Source organism: Parasteatoda tepidariorum, chromosome 2, assembly GCF_982258835.1.
Source record: "Parasteatoda tepidariorum strain Cologne lab strain chromosome 2, Ptep-v5.0, whole genome shotgun sequence".
NCBI classification, from domain to species: Eukaryota; Metazoa; Arthropoda; class Arachnida; order Araneae; family Theridiidae; genus Parasteatoda; species Parasteatoda tepidariorum.
In genome coordinates, this window is record NC_141756.1 from 71,738,567 (window position 1) to 71,758,746 (window position 20,180).

Consider the following 20,180-nt stretch of genomic DNA (forward strand, 5'->3'; position numbering starts at 1 on the left):
TAAAGTTTGAAACAAAAGTATATAAAAATTTTTGGTACTTTTTTCTGCATAGCATTTCTATTACGCATAAAAACATTTTCAAAAATACATTCTATTATGTATAATTACAGTTGATGGCAATAGATAAATTTTCGTAAATCTATCTCTTGTCTTTAAAAGATACATGTCACTCTGTTAGTGATCAAAAATGTAACTCTCATGACATTTTTAGTGACAGGAGCTACTTAAAATAAATACATTAAACTCCTTTTACTTTTCCTTTGTTGAGTACCTTATTAAGAGCAAGTGGGTGTTTTTAGATATTTTATTTTTCATTATCTTTTAAGAATTTGTTTCATGATAATAATAGGTTTTTCAAAGAATCCAACATATGTATGAAATTCCTTAAAATTATAAATTCAGTTTCAGTTCTAATAGCATACTCTTTTATTAGTAGGTGAGTTTTGAAATATTACAGTTCTTTTATTTGAATGCCTATGGGAGTTTAATCATTTTTAGAACTTATTATGTATCGGAAATACCCAATAAATTTTATCTGCACATCCTGGAAATAAGTGCAATTCTTATATACTTAAAATATTTCTTAAACACATAGCTATCACATATTTATATTTAAGAATTCTCTCTGGTAAAAGTCTGAAAGTTATATGTTACTGATATTTTTTTACATTGGTTATGTATTTTTTACGTCTAAGACGTATGATAACAAAAATATTATTCCCAATTGTTAACAAGTTAGATCAGAAATACCAAGTCTAGACAGCTAATTTAATTTATGACTTTTCCCTTAGGAAATCTAATAACTAAGTTATACTAATACGTTTAATGAGAAGAAGCGGCTAAACAATTTTAATGGAAGAGCTTTTATCCATGAATGCATGCAAGGTGAAAACAAAAATGCATTAAAACATGAAAACAAATAGCTTTTTTTTAATTACTATAAATTAGAGGGATTGTTAAAAAGCAAATTCATTAATTTTACTGCTTGTATTTCGAACTGAGCTCAGATAGGTTTAAAACTAACTAGGAGAAAGAGTAACAGTGAAAAAACAAGGTGATAACTATTAATTATCCGTGTAGTAACTATTTGAAAAAAAAGAACAATTTCAATTTTCTTGATTTTTAAAGCCTTATATTCTAGAAATTTCATTAATTAAATCGATTAAATTGTTTTTAGAAATGAATTACGACAAAATAATCTTCATAATATGCATTTTTTTAAATGTATATCATATTTTGAAATTATTAAATAATGTAGTCAAACTATATTTTATTCTTATTTCTAGTCATTCAGTATAGCTTAAAAGTGGTTTGAAAAATAAAAACAGCCCGCAAAATTGAAAACGAAATAAGGATTAATATAGAAATTGAATTAATTAATAATATATTAAAACGGATTTAAAAATATATAATTTTCAATTAATATGATACAATAATTTATAAAGTTTTAATTTCTTAATTTTAATAAAAAAAAAATTTAAGGCTGTAAAGTATTTTTTGTAACTTGAGAATATTTTTTAAATAAAGAATATTAATTCTGATAAATCAATAAGTTTTTCAATAACATCAATTGTTTTTCAGTATTTAGTCTGATAATGAAAAATTCACCTGAGTTTGAAACTTAATAATAAATTACATATTTGTCTCAGCTACCTACATCGTGATAATTTATTATGACTAAAAGTATAATTGATTCATGTTTTGATGTAATGTTACTATGAAATCAATGTTCAGAATAAAAAAATAATATTATGAGATATATGATGCTACAGTGATAAGGGCAATCTGTCGTTGAGTCAGACCCGGGTTCTGTCCTCGTTATCGACTTTAAGCCTACACATCTTCAGATTAATAAGTAACAGCTTATCCGGGAAGTAAAGGCAACCGGTGCTGAATTCTGATCAAAATATTACCATTATGCCACCATGGCACCACCCAGCAAACAAAATTCGTTTGGTGGAGGTATCGAACAATTATGCCAACAATTCAACAACTCCTACTCTTATCGTAAAGAAGGAAAATGAGTTCTTATATATATATATTTTATTATTATTATTATTATTATTAGACGCACTATAAGATTCTATGCAAAATTTTAATTATCAGGTGATACTAAGCAGTTATATTGTTTTTACGCTACTAAAACCGATTTGTATTTGTTTACGTTCGTGTATCAATTGGTTAAATTAGACGATATTTCATATAAATTCGACGATTGGATAAATTAGATCATATATTATAAAAATATAGAATATTTATTATATGAGGTATTATATTAGTATATTATAATAACTTTTTGAATCATTAAATAAAAATTAATTAAATTTTTTGATCAATTTTCAGACATTCTTTACAGTTATGATAATAAATTATGATAATATTGAAAAATAAAGACAAAGATATTGAAATCATTGTTCCTCCTGAATACAAATACAAACATATTTCATTTTTGTTGAAATGTGAAAGATTATTAAATAGTATTTGTAAATTAAAAGTATTTTAGAGTAATGTTAAATAAAAGTAATCAAAACTAAAATATTTCCGAAAAAAAAATGCAAACACAAAAAATCATTTACATTAAATAACCTAAACAATTATAGTGATTACAATTTCTTAACAAAATTGACTGATTTTATTATAGTGAAAATAACCTATCATTCTATGTACCTTATTAAAATAGAATCTCACTTTATTCAAAAACCAATAAATTTCATTTTTCTGTTTCAAATATATTCAAAGTAGAAAATAAAAACGATTTACCAAACACTAGATTTCTCTTACGAAATAAATATAACAAGACAAATGTGAATTTTGACAGTTTTTCATTGAGATAGGACATTACCAAAATGTATTCAGTCAACTCTGAAATTGAGCTGCAAAATGTTTTGGGTTTCTATCTCCTCTTTTTTTTATATGAGAATGAATCATCTATCAATTGAAATGGCTCCATCTTTTCTTTTTCAAAGGAGAATAAATTATCAATGAATTAATGATTCAGTTTGACTGCGTGGTTATGTGGATCATATATCACGTGACAAACAAAGCGAATGAGCCATGTTTCAATCTATTTAAAATAAGACACGTGATTTCCTTTCCTTTCTTTATAGTAGTTTGATAATGGGTTTAATGTATATATTATTGTTTATTATTATGTAGCATATTTTATTTAATCATACAATATTATTATTTGAATTAAGGATACCATTTTTATTGCATTTTAATCAAGAAAAACAAATTTGATTTTTATATATTTAGAATAATATTTTACTGTTAATTTTTATCAATAAAGTTCATAAGATTCAATCCAAAAGATTAATCTATAAGTTTCATCCAGTAATCTTTGGATAATAATCTTAAGATTATTATACAAAGATTTATCCATGAGATTAAAGACCATAAGAATTCTCTAAATATTTCCCCTTAATTGAATTAATCGAATTAAATAAAAATGGGGGAGAAAGCAAAAATAAATTATGATAAATAAATAAAATTCAGTCGAACTCGTTTATAACGAGCTCGGATTTAACGAGAACTTGGATTTAGAGAGGGAAACGAGAATATTTGGTTGGATCAATATTAAGTCTATGGAACAGAAGTCGCTTTTAACGAACAAGACCCGATTTTAGCGAGCAATATTTTTCTGTCTTGCAATCTTTTTTCTCATCTTTCTGTCTCATCTTTTTTTTCAAAATGATAAGAAATGCGCGCGAAATCAAAAAATGCGAGAAATGAAACTTAATTGCCCTTTAAGACTGTAGCGTAACTAGAAATTTTTCGCTGGTTGGGGGGCAGTTGTCATTAAATTAAGAAAAGTATTTAATTAAATTAATTAATGTAATTAAAGTAAGTAAGTATTAATTAAATTTTAAGTAAACTCAATCATTTGACCTCTCAACCCTCCCCTCTTTTCTAGTTGCACGCCTGCCTCATGGACCCGTTTATTACGAGCACTCGGATTTCACGAGTACAATGTTACGGTCCTTTTGTGCTCGTTATAAACGAGTTCGACTGTACTTCAAAAAATCATTAATATTTAGTCGACAATTATTCAGATAATTGAAGGGTGAGTAGGCGAAAGAGGAGTAATACTGGGTTGCTAAGATTCAAAGGCCTGTTGGAACGAAAGTGTTTGTTTGATCTAGAAATTGTCAGATTTAATCAAGATATTCATTGTTCAGTTGTGCACAATATATCGATCCTAAAACATCATTGATATACTTATTTTTTATAAATGACTTTTAATTTGGAAAGTGGGAAATCAACCGGTCTTACCCGACTAGTTAGGTAAAAGCGAGCACACATGTCTCCGGGAAATTGAGAAATACAAAACTTAGTAGAAAGCATTTCTATTTTATATCACAATTTAAGAAACTTATGTGAGTAGTTTACATATGATACAGTCAAGGCCATACTCAAGAAGAAGAGAGAGAGAAAGAGAATTGTTATGGAACCCGGGGTTGCTGAGAGGGCAACCAAAATTCGTTACACAAAATATAGCGTTTATTATTAAATTTTTTTATTAAAAATTTTTTTTAAATTTTTTTTTAAAGATTTTTTTACATTTATATAACAACTATGATTTTGAATAAATGGTTTTCAAAAATTCTATAAAATATGAAAATAAAGCTTTTTGTGCTTTCAAGAAGGGGCTCTTACTAAATGTTTCGCTTGGCCCGTAAAACCATTGTTCAGCTTTCTTCCTCCTTTGTTGTTTGTGTGGGCGGAGCATAGGAGCATAGCCATACATCAAAAGGGGTAGCATTGCAGAGAAATCCTTAGAGCAGAGACTTGCGAAACAAAACAGAACAGTGCTACTGTAGGACGAAATCCTTATCGTCAGGGTATGGATCTTTAGTTAGTGCATAATAAGGATTAACCCTCCCCAGGGATTAGAGTGTATGGGAAAAGTGTATAATAAACTGGACTGGAAGTAATTTTAATTATTCTTATGACCAACAAATAAGGTTAGTTTAAAAACAAGAGAACAATAGAGAGTGTGCACAATAAAGCAAACTTATCTACTAAGACGCCGTGAATTAATCAACAGCTACATTCAAATACGTTAGGTCCATCTTCTTGACTAGTAAAGTGTAATTCGGAGTTTGTCTGCTATTCTCTCTACCACATTATCCGGTCTTACCCCATACCGCTCTATCCGGTCCTTGAGTAACTTAGATTATCGCAGAAAACTCAATTTGGATCAGTTCACCATAGCCTCTCAATCATGTATTCACATGGAGTGATTAGTTCATCTTAAACTGTTATCAATTAATTAATATAATAGTAAACAAAAAAGGATTTTAAAATCGATAAAATAAAATATTCTTGAATGAAGTGTTGAAAAGGTTCAATGAAAATTATGTAATATGGCATTTTAAAAGAAAAATTATTTAAAAAAAACTAATTTTAAACCAAATTAATGAATTTATTTATATTTTGGATTATGATTATTGAATTATCAATTATGCATTTATCAAAACATTTTATTTTGTTATTTGACAATCAAGTGTGTTTTCTTGCCAATGCTTAAAAAAAATGCAACACAATTTTGCCAATCTGCCAAAATTTGCAGAAAAAAATGAGTGATAAGTAGCAGAAATACTCCGGCTCTTTACTTTGGCTCCAAGCTCACACTAGTTCTGTCTCCTCAATGATAATTAATACAAACAAAAAACATTATAGTGTATACAATACACTTGTTTTCTTATGATCAAAGATGTTACCCTCCTTCTTTAGTGTCCTTCTTTTGTCTTATTGGTTTAAATGAAGAATTAGTAGGATTATGTACAGAACTGCATAAAAGATATCAGAATATTTCTATCAAATAAAGATTAACAAGTATAAATTTTGCCATATCAGGTAAATTATTTCTCAAAGGGTTCCTTTTCGTAACATATTACTGTAACAATGATTCTAAAATTGTTTTCTTGGTACTTTGTTATAAGTTTACCGGATTACTTGCAAAGTAGGAATTTAGGAAATGTGACAATTTTATATCTAAAAAACAGTAAGGAAATTATAATTTTGAGCAAGTTTCTTATTACTTTTTTATGAATGCAAGTAATACTATTTTTACGTTCTCGCATTCAGACGCGTACAAATGTTAGGCATAAAAACATATTTTTAAAATATTTTCTGATAAATATATTAATACATTAACGCAGTAACGAGTAGTAAGAGATTGGGAAATTATCCAATGTTTACGTGGAGAAAAAAAGTCTAGTAAAGTTACCAAACGGTATGGTAATGACATCTATGGTAAAAGATACCATAGTTCTGGTTCTAAAAATTAAAATATATGGTATCAAAGTCATTCATTTGGTGATTTTTTCCCTCATATAATAACTGTTTACTGATTTTTAAAGATATATTTTTTCACGACACATTTAGCAAGAAATACAAAACTGAAGAGTAAATTTAACCGAAAAATAGCTTTATGCCATCCTCTAAGTTATCATTCTAAGTTATCATTCTAAGTTATCATTAAAGTTACCAAATTTTACACATTTACTAAATTTTATTGCATATTATAAAAACATAGTTTCTTGGTAATTTTAACAAAATAATTACCAAAGTGCTACGGTAAAAATTATCGAGCTTTTTGGTGTTTACATAGAGCCAGAAACACGGTAAATTTTGCCATATTCTGGAAGTTCTGATAATACTGTTTTTCTCGGTATATTTAATGTAAAAAAATGACAAAAAAAGTTTAATCGAATGGTAAGTGGAGCAACATAATGTTTTTGAACAATATGTACAATTGTTCTTCATCATAATGACTTTTTAGTCAATAGCTTAGAATATTTAAAATTTTTCTTGCGTGCCACCGTTTAATTACGAAACAGATTTATATACGTTCCTTATTTTTTAAAAAAATCTTTTTATTATTTTTAAAATGTAATCACACTTTTTAATCATGATAACAAAAAATACCTTTTTCTATTTCTATTAGGTAAAAAATAATTAAATCAGTATTTTTACGTGACTTTCTAGAAATTTCTTTTAACATTTTTTTAAAAATTGTATATATCTCTAGAACTGTAGTGGTAGTTATCCTGAAATATAGACAACAGCTTTAAGGGGCAACTTCAATTGATCTGTTCGGGACGATGGACGTTTGATAAATGATTTGTTTTCATTGGCTTAACAATAAACATTGTTAAAATGTAAACATTGGACTCAGTATACTAAACAGTAGATTCAGAGTTTTAAGTATTTAAAAGATTACATCTGGGGAGCGGTGTTCGTTGCTTTGTAGTTTTGTATCGAAAATTTTCGAAGTTGAGTTTTATTGCACGTTTATTAATAGTTATTCTTAGATTATCTCTGTTAAGCATAGGCAAAATCAACGTGTGGTGACATGATTGGATTATTAGTTTTAAAATTATCTGAAACCGACAGCTTTTATAGTTATGTTTCTGAAAAGTGTTTCTATGAACTTTAATAATTGAAAATCAGCGTTATTTAAAATAAATTTAAGTTACGATCTACAGTCAAAAATTACTCGATGGAAGTAAATTTTTACATTCTCGAGTAGGACCATAGTCAATAGCATAATGATGCTGAGTGTAGTGAATCTTAATTTTGACTAGTACAAATTAAAATTTTTATATCCACAATCAAACATGCTGAACTTACCTGGAAGGTCTACAAATAATAAAAAATATAGGAACTTTTTTGGCTTTTTGTATTGAGGTGGTATACGCTTTTCAAATTTGTGAACTTTAGCACAGATTGAAAGACTGTTCAAAGGTTCACAAAGGGGTGAACCATAATACTTTACTCTTGACATGTACCTTAATTGAACCATAATTCCGACCTATTGATTATTTACTTTTTGTTTTATCCCTTACGAAAAATAAGTATTCAAATAGTTACTTATAAAATGTGTACTTTTGCATTTTAATTTGTAATCAAAGTATTTAATATCATGTTTTCAATAACACGCATGCCTGATACTAAAAATATTGGTTCACTCTTTCAAATGTATAATGTATTTTGAAATAAATGTATTTTGAAAATACAAGTTTGATTCAATTTTATTAAACAGTATAAATTTTCAATCATACGCGTGACTTGGAACAAGTTTAAGAATATATTAATGTACATAAATTAACGAAAAGCTTTTAAGTTAGAAATACCTTTATACCTCGCAAATGTTGCATAAAATTTGCATTATATAGAATTTCTAACAACATTGTTATTTTTAGCAAAGTAATATATTCCAAACTTTTGAAGAATAAAACAAGACAAATGTTTTTATAGCTTAACCATATTATAGAATTTTATAAAATTTACATAGTTCTTGATGGTTGAGAAAACTCAGACTAACCAATAAAAACAAACACGCGCAACTATTCTCGAATCTCTACGTATATCATTGAATGCATAAAACTCGGTTATATATTTAAATTTCATTACAATGCTGATATTAATGTAAAAATTATTGTTGCTCTCCTTTTATAATAATATTAAGAATGGGGATTCACATTGAGAATAAAGAAATTGTTTGAATTGTTACAAAGAAGGAGAGATAAGGAATAAAATACTTGTACAATACCGCAACGTAATTGATTTTCGTTGTCCTGGCTGTTGGATAAAAAAGAAAACGTCAACCTTTTCTTCCGATTTTCTTAGTATGTGTCTCGATTAATGTCAGCATTCCTTTTCTCCAAAGGATGCATATCTTCCATTGATAAGAATGAATACTTCATACACTTTACCTTCTTCCAAGAGAAGAGGAATAATTCTTCTTCCTTAATTATTTTTGAGAAAGTATTTTCTTGATCTCTTTATTCCATTAGAAGGCACTATGCTTCTTTTCTTCGATAACTTTACAAAAATTTGTAAAAATAAGTACATACTAAATTTTTGCGCCAAATTTGCTTCGATTGAAAATTTATTTAGTAAATGAGAAAATACACTGAGAAAAAATTAGGTTTAAATCCACCAGAATATGGTAAAACACATCACGCGTCTTGTTCTATGGGAGCACAAAAAGCTTAACTTACTTTATAATCTTTTTATTTCAAACTTGCTTTATTATCGCATGTTTGGGAAAACTAAGGTACAATCACTTTACATGATATTCCCAGGACACGCAATAAACTAATAAACTAGCATTTTTTCGAACAAATTCGGAAGTGAAAATTAAATTTTAAAAAAATGAGGTGCATTAACGAGGCTTACAACCTAAAAAATTTTTCTTGTGTTAGTATCATCTGAAAGATTTCAAATGAATATTTTGTATTAATTCTCCATTTTTGGTGACTTATTTAAACTTTCTCCTCAATTTGCTGCCTTACACGACCTTAGTAAGCAATCTAATCAGTGTGTCACAAAAACAGCAACCAAAAACACTATATTATACATAAAATTGATGAAAGAAGCTGTGCATTTTAACACGAGCCCAAACAAAGCCCAGCCTAAAGCGTTGAGTTTTTTACCGTGGATGCGGTTTTAAGTTTTTTTTTCATTTAACAGAATTCTGATGTTTTTATAAATTGAATATGTTGAGTTGCACACATTGCAAGAGGTAGTTCTCCAGTGGTGGATGGTAAAATTTTCATGCAAAAATAAATAAATAAAATAAAGTATTTTACGATTTAATTAACAAGTACACAGAATTTATTAATTTAGCATTTAAAACGAAGCTGGTTCCTTGAATTAAAATAAAGATTTTCCTCTTTTTCTTACTTCAAAACTCATTTTCAAACTCAAAAATTACTTACCAAACATTTTTTAAACATGTATTAATTGTTCGAGTAAATTATTAGGATTTTTTGTAAGCATTTTTTGAATTCAAAGCATATATAGTTTTTGCTTAGAAATTTAAAATTAGTTGATTTGAAACTCACTTCACTTAGTAACCAATTAATGATGTTTAAAACAATGGCAAGATGAATGAAAAATTAGATTTTCTGCAAAGATCCTTACATCCAAACGATTAATACAGCTTTAAGAAAAGACAAAATAATTAATTAGGCTTTTAAATTCGATAACTAGTTATCGTGTGAAGCTGTCTTTACTTAAAATTTATTTCGAAGACATTGAAAGCGTAGGAAGGTATTTCTGTAAGAACAATGTGATGCCTAATGGAAAGTAATCATTTGTTAGGATTATCGCTTTTAGTTCAAGCTCTCGTGTTGTTTCTTTCTTAAGACAATTAAGAAGATTGTTTTGAACTTTTTTTTATGACACAATGATTTATTACTTATCGGATTATTTCATTTTTCTCTAATTTGTCAATAAATGAAAATAAAAATGCTCTAGTTTTTTCTTATAGATAAGAAAATGTCTTACATGACTGTAAAGTCTAATGTTTTATATGACTAGAAAGTGGGTATAATGTGAACTGGAAAAAGTGCGTAGGTGGGCCTCATTTACAATTTAATGAGCGTTAAATTTAGCTTTTCAAATGGAAATAGTGTTTACTTATGGATAATTAAAATAAAGCAGGATCCTTAGTTTAAGACTGTAAGAGCATGTAGATATATTTATGCTCTGTTGCGTTGAAAATTTCAAACAATTGTTTGTTAAATCTACTAAAAGAAATATTGATATAAAAAAATATCAAAATTCTTACATTATTAAACATGACTCAGTATTTTTCGAAAAATTAAAATAAAATAATTTCGAAAGCAAAAAATAGTCCGAAACTATACCAAAGCATTAGTTTTAGACTATTCACTAACTTCGAAAATTTTTAATTATTTTTAAAGCCATATTAAAAAAAAATATTTTAAATGATTCATCATGCTTTTGTTGAATTTTCAGTCCAGAGATACATTACTTTGTTAAAATATCAGGTATTTTAAACTGTATCATGAATTTTGTGTTCTATAGATACGTGATATAGTATCGATGGAACGCTGTTCTTTATATATATATATATATATATATATATATATATATATATATATATATATATATATATATATAAAGAACAGTTAGGTATCACACATTGTAAATAATTTCTATATCTTTCACAGTTGGGGTGCTCACCTTATCTCCCCTACACTTGTTTCTCATCCAATCTCCTCGGTTTGGTAACGTTGTTCAAACTTGTTTTCCATTTCCTATTGGTTGAAATTTTTTCTTGCAATAACTTGTCTGTATATTTTCTTCTGCACCTTTAGGTTTTCTTTTCCTACTCTGAGTTCCTTGCTGCAAAATGTTATTGATTATAGAGGAGCCGAAGTACAGGATGTCTTTTTTCTGGAGAAATTATTTGAAGAATTTTAATGTTGTCTGTATTTATTTGCATTTAAAACAACAAAGATAACTTCTTTTCATCTGGATTAGTAGAAATATTAAATCGATTAGTAAAACAATGTTGGTTTTATCATATTTCTAAATATTTAAGTAACATTTGTTTTTTTATTTTTTGTCTTTTATAAACCGTTTATTTAATTATCTTTTTTACCTTGAAAGTGTGTGTCTTAAAAGAGATTTATGAGATAATATTTTTTCTGGTGTAACCGCAGAGCGCATTGCAATGCATATTTGAAGCGAATTTTATTTCTTCTAAATTCTTTCAGAAGATGAAATCATGTTTTATAAACTATGTATATTTTTTTAAACATATTTCGCTGTCTTTGACATTTTCCTTTTATTTATATTTTTTTACGAACAAAATAGAGCTTTAAAAACTAGTTATGATTTTAACAACATTTTGTTGTAGAGCATCAACTTTTTTCTGATTCACGGCAAATTTTAAAAAAATTGCTTTCGTTGAATTAACAAGAAAAAAAAGACTAATCTAATTTACTTCAATGTATCTAGCAAAAACTTGAACGAATATTTATAATTAAAAATTACGTCACACAAAAAGAAACTTTCCGGACAGTTTAAATCATATTAGGCAGTAGAAAAATTGGAATTTTCCCCCGTTTTATCTAAAAATAAATGATTTTTTTTAATATAATAAAAATGGAAAGGTTACAAGTAAGATTAAAAAAATCCCTTGTTCATTACTTTGCCTCAGCAACGAAAAATATTGATTAATATATTCAATTAAACAAATGTTTTGTGTCATGCAGTTTGAAAAATAAGTTTACTTTTTTCCGTATTTTAATTAACTTAAATCGATAGAAGCGCTTAATTAAAAAAATTGATACTTAAAAGTTCTTATAGTTAGTTTTATAAATTTATGTTTATGTATTTCCTAAGTTAAAATTAGATTCTATCTATCATTCAAATTTTTCACATTTACTATAATCGCAAATTTTTGTTAACAATTTTTAAGAAGGGCCAGTAGGAAAATTAGACTGATATATTCAATTAGAATTTTTATGCTACTATCATCACAAATTATATAAACAATATATAAGTTTTTTTTTAAAAAAATATGGCACATTCTCAAATTTACTTATATACTATTCATGAGTACTTGAATGTAATTTGCACCTAATTAGTAATTTATAAATTATAATACTAAGTCCTATAACAGAAGAAAATAAATTCTTAATTGCCCTTTTAATTACTAATTTTGACTTTTTTTACCAATTGTTTTAAACAATGGAAGAAATAATATCATTCATGAATACGCGGTTTACATAGCTGAAGAATTTAAATTTGCATTTTTAAAATTAATTCACAATAGGCTTCAGCAAACAAATGACTTCCTAAAGTTTCTGTAGCTAATAACAAGTATATGGAAAAAGTGTGAAGCAACTTTTTTAAGCGGTATGTGATTGTGATGATTACAAGCTTACCTATTATTAGGTTAGGGAAAATTGGGGTAATGCCAGTTAGCTAAGATTCGAAGGCTTGTTGGAATTAAACGATGCAACCTAGAAACTGACAAATTTTAACGAGATTTTTATTGTTTTGCTGTGTTCAATATATCATTCCTGAAAAGACGTTAATGCACTACTTTTTTCTCATAAATGATTCTTTTTTTAGAGAAAGTTATATCGTCCGGATCTGGGATAAAAGCGGTAGCTTATGTTAATTCTACAAACAATTTGGAAATGCTACAATTTCAGTGAAAAAGTCACAAATATTTCAATTTTATATGACAATTTATCCAAATTAAGCATCTTTTTTACATATGATGTAGTCAAAGCCGTACTAACGAAGGGGTGAGAGGAGACGATTTTCCTGGGACGTGGTATGATGTAATTTTTAAATGATTTCATAATAAAATATTTAAAAGAAATCACTAAAAAAAATTTTCTGTGTAATTTTGCTCTAAAATAATTTTATGTCTCAATAAGTTTTTAAAATGTTTCTATCCTAAATTTTGGAAATACTGTAAACTAATTTTTAAATATGGAATATAATGTTCAAACATGTTCAAAACTAAACCATTAACTTGAAATAGTATAAAAATTACCGCGCGTAACACTCGCTGGAGTAAGAAGGTATGAAATAGCAGTTGCAGAATAAACAAAAAAAAAATTGTTAATAGGGCGTATGGTTCCCTCTTACTGATATACAGGCCTTACAGAGAGATTCCATACTTGAAATTAGGCAGTTAATTATTTCCCGTGGCAGTTGGTCTGAATTGTCCTGTGGCAATTTCATACCTTCACACTCCAATGAACGTTACGCACGTGCGTTATGCGTATGTATTACAATTGTTGAATAGTTATTTGTTTTGTATTGTATCAATGTATCAATCCAGTAGTTCTAGTGTTAATCAACCAAGTCTACAAATTCTCTTAATTTCTTACATCAGTGTATTTAACTATTAACCGTAACTACTTATGTGCTGAATCGAGTATCCATTAAGTGTTGTTAGAAGACACTTAGGCCGAGAGAAACTTCAAGAAACGAGTCGTGATGACGTCAGAATAAATCGTCCTTCAGTATGCTTCGATGGTACTAAATATAGATGTATTCACTAGATGATCTGGGAAAACTTCACGAATTTACTGTAGCAACTCAATCTAGACAACAATTTTATGATTATATGAAACAATTTATCTATGGTTTTGACATGATGGAAAGATAGACGGGCAGTTTCTTTGATTTGATGAAAGGATAGATGCCGACTTCCAATTTTATCATTTTAATATATGTTGTATTTGTAGTAATCTGAAGAAAAACTTTAAAACTAGTTTTTCTTCTATTTGTCATTAAGTTTTATATAACAATTCGATTATTATCACCATATTTTTCTTTTTTAAATTTCTTATCTAAGCTAAATTTCCAAAGTATAAACCTTATCCGAACCTTTCTTACGTCCCTCTCGAAAGTAATTAAAGCTCCTATCCTTCACATAATTTAAATTGCTAATGACATGCTCGGATTTTGCACCTTGTTGCATTGTAATCGTGTGAAAGAAGATTAAAAAAGGATAGCAAACAAAAGGGATTACATTATCTACCTTGATAGATTTTCTTTAAGATTTAGTTCATGTTCTCATTAAAAACTCCGGGTAGTTTGATCTTTGGGAAGATAATGCAAGAAAAAGATCATGGAGGCGTATCAGGGTTTTGTATTTAAATTTACACCTTGATTTACGCAAGAATGGGAAGCAAAGACAAAAACTGGATAATTTTTCGAGTTCTTTATCTGAGAAGAGGAGAAATAAATAACCAGCTTTTTTTAAAATCAAAAGTGTTATTTAATTTCTTTTAAAATGTTTTTTCAATTTTGTAAAACATATTTCATTTTCTGAAACAATCTTCTCCTTTTTGTAGATTTTGCAAATTTTGAGCAGAATTCCATTATTTTTGACACTTACTACGCTTTTGAGTTCAAGTGATTTTCAATAAAACGCGAACACTCAAATTATCCGCAAAGCCGTTTCTTACTCAAGTGCGACCTCGAATACTTTTGAAATTCATTATTTTTTATTTGTTTTCAAGAGTTTGAGTTTGCTAGAACTATTAGTTTGCCATAACAGACTCATTAAGCACAAAAACACTAAGCAATGCACATCACATTAGATGCTCTGACATTGGACATGCATTGAAGCTGCTACATCGATATCTTAGTGATTTACCGAGTAGCGAGCTGTTGAAGTAGTAATAGATGTCAGTAAATAATTAGTTTCATTTAAATAAATATATAAGAACATTAATGAAATGATAAATACATAGACTTCAGCACATTGAATTATAGGAGATCGTCACAATCACTTAACCCATGCACTTCTTGAAAAAGACATGATGGCCAGGCATCCGCCATATTGAAAGAGTTGATCACAGAAAATTAAACTACTTACTATTCATCAAAATTTCTCATAAATTAGACATCATACATCATCCGCATGGGAATTTAAACAGAAATGAAATTTGAAACAATAAAAAATCACTTAATTAGCACAACCACACAACCTTCAATCATCTCAGTTGCTGCCATTCCCCATGTTGGTAAATGCGGTTAAATCTACATGGTAAAGTGTGAAAAATCACCAAGCTCTTATGTACGCCAAGGATCCTTAATTAATTTTTACAATAAGAATTAACTAATATAAAAAATAAGCATTATACTCAAAATACAATAAAGTAAAACTAATAGAGTAATGGCACTAATTCTTTTAAGAGAATTATAAAAAAATACCGTGTTATTATTGACGCCAAAGATGCTTAATTAATTTTGGTAACAGGCACTACTGGTATTAGGATAATTGGAGCAATTTAAATAGGTGTCAAAGCATAAATATAGGTACAGGGTATGGTATTCGTATATTTTGATAGTTATTATAATAATATATTTGATATCTGTTAAAATTGCATCAACACTGGGATGAACAAGTAAAAAAGGGGATGGGATGAACAAGTAAAAAAGTGTTTTGTTTAATCTAATAACATAAACCATAACATCTAACAGTAATTGTGTTGGAATATGTCTTTCAGTTTTGTACAAGATTCTGCAGTGTTGTTCAGTACTGATATTATTAATTGCTTAATTTTTTCCACCACATACGAAGAACAATTATTCAGCTAGTAAGTGTCCTCATGTATGTACTCTAAAGATCCGAGAAGGGGAGCAACCATTTGGATCATGTTTTTTAGAGTTTGTATATTTTTGTAGGGTGGTTTGTAAACATTCATCACTTTCTAGGATCATGTAGTTAAGACTGATTTCGAAAATGCGAAATTCCTTTGTTGAATCTCCGAATCAAAGCATGATCTCCTTCTTTTCATGGCGCTGAAGTAAGGATCTATCAACTCATATTTTTGTTGGTGTCTGGAAAATTCATGCTTAAACCTTTAACTCATAATTTCTCTTCCTTTTTAATCCAGTGTTATTTGTCAGTACTTAACTTAAATCGTTATAGTGTCTCTTTCAATAAGAAACTTAGTTTATTCTCACCTACCTTCAAAGGAAAATCTTAGTCCTTTTGATTTTTTTGTTTGCTACATATACAGATTAATCTTAAAGAAATGGTAGTTCAACTAACGTTCAAAATTTGGGCACAAGCATCAAGTTGGTTAAAGGATGTAATGCACATTTGGTCCTAATAATTTTTCTAGTTAATTTTCTTAATATTATGTGAAAAAAAACTTGTCGTATTTTTTTGACCAACTTGGTTACATTTGAAATTTTCTTGTGGCCCATATAAACATTAATAGTAACCAACACAAATTGATAGTACAACTGATCTTAAATATTCTGATTCTACAACCTCTTCTCTAATTCTAATACCTTACTTAGTTTTAAGCAATATATTTTACCAAATTTTTTCACAGTTTAGCGGTAGTTCACTGCTCTGCCCACGTGAAAGTATTTTGATTTCAATTTTAACTACTTTCACAACTCTTAACTATTGGCATAAACATCAAGTTAGTTGAAGGATGCACATTTGGTTCCAATTTTTTTAGTTACTTTTTCTAATATTATGGATAAAACTAGTTTTATTTGGTGACCAGCTTGGTCACATTTGAAAATTTTTTTGCACACCATATAAACTGTAATAGTAACCAAGACAAATCGATACCACAACTGCATTTAAATATTCTAATTCTACAACCTCTTCTCCAATTTTAACACCTTACTTAGTTTAAAACAATATATTTTACCAAATTTTTTCACAGTTTAGCTGTAGTTCATTGCTCTGCCCACGCGGAAGTATTTCGATTTAAGTTTTAACTATTTTCAAGACATTTAAACGATATTGTCAAAGTTTTCATGAGCCGAGTTTTAGATTTAATTTTAATTTAAAAAACATTCTGACAGCTATTAAGTTACACAAACCACCGTAACAAGCTGGCAACAAGACTTCGGGACATTTACACATAGTAGGCAGAGATATTAAAATTATTTCCATCTGCGTTGTCAGATAAAATAGCAAATTCATCTCAATACAGCATTAAGTTCTGTACTGCTACCTCGAGAATCTCTCGAGTCCTAATTTGAGAGAGTATCATAGTATAATATAGACCTCCGTCACTAATAATTGATATCACAGTATGTATAACTATAGCACCGTTTATGTTTAAAAAAGTTCAGGCATTTTAAAAAGGATAAAAAAAGTATATATATATAAATAATTACTTCGTACCTAAGTTTTCCCGTCTATAAAAATAAAAAATTATTCTATATAAATATATACTTAGAGTTTAACTAGCTATTCAATACTAAGGTAGAAAACGTTAAAGAGCACAAAAATATTATTAAAAGCAGACAGCTGTTTCGGATGCTCAAAGGGCAACCTTCATCAGTGCATCAGCCTTACACTGCTCTGATGCACTGATGAAGGTTGCCCTTTGAGCATCCGAAGCAGCTGTCTGCTTTTAATAATATTTTTGTGCTCTTTAACGTTTTCTACCTTAGTTTGTATTTTAGCACAAAGGTCGCCCACTTGTGTATTTAGCTATTCAATATTACTGAAATTTTTATAATGTTTAAGACAAGTTAACGTAATGAATAGTGACTATAGTGTTACCAATAGACAGAGAAATACTCGAATTTAGATTGCAACTTAAGAGAAATACACCGAAAAACCATTACATTATGACCACCCAGCTAATAACATGTAGGACCACCATTAGACCTCATAACTACTAGCATCCGCAGTGGCATTGATTCCACAAGGTGCTGATAGGTAGTCTGAGGTATCTGGTTCCAAGCGCTTACCAACAGGTCCTACAATTCCCTCACATTGCAAGGGGTTTTTGGTTTTTGGTTTCACGAATTTGGTTTTTCAAGCAGGACCACAAATGCTCTATTGAATTAAGGTCAGGTAAATTTGGGGGCCAATACATGACTTGAAAGTCACTGGAATGTTCCTCGAACCAATCCATGACGATTCGACCCTTATGACATGGTGCATTATCCTGTTGGTAAATACCATCTTCCGCAGGAAAAACTGTTGCGACGAATGGGTGAACCTGGTCTGCAACCATGTTCAAGTAGCTTACAGATGTCAGGGATTGTTCGATGAGGATTATGGGTCCTAATGTGCCCCATGAAAACATTGTTCCTGGGTGAGAAACCATGAAAACCTGGGCGAGCCCATTGTAATAGATGGAGGATGGTCATAATGTAATGGCTCTTCGGTGTATATAGGTAGGTTGTTTGAAAAGCTCGACTTTGTTATCAATAAATTAAGAGTAAAATTAAAGCTTGTTAAAAGTATGGCAAGATAAGTAAGTGATTCAAAGTAGAAAACAATTATTTTTCTGCTTTTTTGGAAATCAAAGTATCTTAAAATTCCAATAAACTGTTGAATCAAGCCAATTAAGGGGAATAAGGGAATCTTCCCAATAGGGGAATCTAACCCTGTGCTAGTAGGCTTCAACTTTTCATTCTTCATTATGACCAAAAAATAGGTGTTGTGGCCGAAAAGTTTATACCGTAAATAAATAACATAAATTTATTAGAAACTTAAACTGAAATATACTGTTTTAAATAGAAACTAACATGATGAAAATTGCACTTTTAAAGTAGCAAACACTGTAAATTATTGTTGCACTTTTAACAATATTTTATTTATTTATTTTTTCTTGTTCTTTTAACATAGTAGCAGCTCATATATTGATTTATTACTCCATAATATGATTATTCTTGAATAAACTTAGTTCATTTTAGTACCATTACGAAAGTATAAATTTGTCCAACACACACGCGTAATGTTTTAATGGCATAAGATTTGGAATTCATTCCGCTAATCTTAAAAATAAAAGTAATAGGGAGTCAATGTCTCTACTGTGTTTCCTGATAGTGGGATACGTGTTTACATAAAAATTACAATTCTTGAAGGGCATTTACATACGCAAGTGATCTTTTTATGTTTACATATATAAACAAATTGGCGCAATACAACTAACACACTTAAACTAATTCATTTGTATAACTTTCTTTATCATCTAGAAATAAAAAGTGCTATATGATTACTTCTAAATAGTGTCAGAAATCGCTTTGTTGGTTTTCATCCCTTTTGCCAATCAAGGAAATAGCGTAAAAAACAAAAGGAAATGTCAGATCTAGTTAGAGTGAGTTAGATTGTTCGCCCTTCCTTTGGGGAAGGGATGATGATCAAAATCTTATTCTATTTGTCGAAAGGATCTTATTACCTTTGAGTGTCTTTTGTTTTTTCTTGGGGGATTTATTTCGTAAAAGCTATTATCAGACCTGGATAAAACTTACTCGCCCAAGAAATTAAGGAAATGTTTCGGTGTTATTATGGAACAATTTCTGTTTTTTTCCTTATGTCTGATATAATTATAGGGTATTTGTGAAAGAAAGCGAAAGTCCATTTTGTTTGGACATCTTGGCTGAAATAATAGAAATATTAAACATTCAAAAGTTAATCAAGATGATTTTTTGACATTTAGGGTTAAAATGCCCCAAATCAATATAAAATATTATTATTAAAGTGACCAGTAAATATATAATGACTTAATAATTATTTAGAATTGAAATGTAATTGAAAATTAATGAATCAATACTTAAAGAAGATAAAGGTGTTATTTCTTAGTAAAAGACAGATTAGAAAAAGATCAGGTTACTTTTGCGAATACTAATTACAGCCCTTAGAGGCGATGTATTTATTTCGATAACATTTAAAACTGTTTGCAAGAAAAATGAAAAAAAAAAAAAACAGCTCTTAGTATTAAGTTTCAATAGTATTTAGTTTAGGTTTAAAACCAAAATTTCAATATCATTCGCCATTTTTTTGAGATTTACTTATTTTTGATGATGAATTTTTATTAAAATTTTTATAATTTTCATAATTTGTATTTCATAATTTCATAATTTGTATTTCATAATTTCCTTAT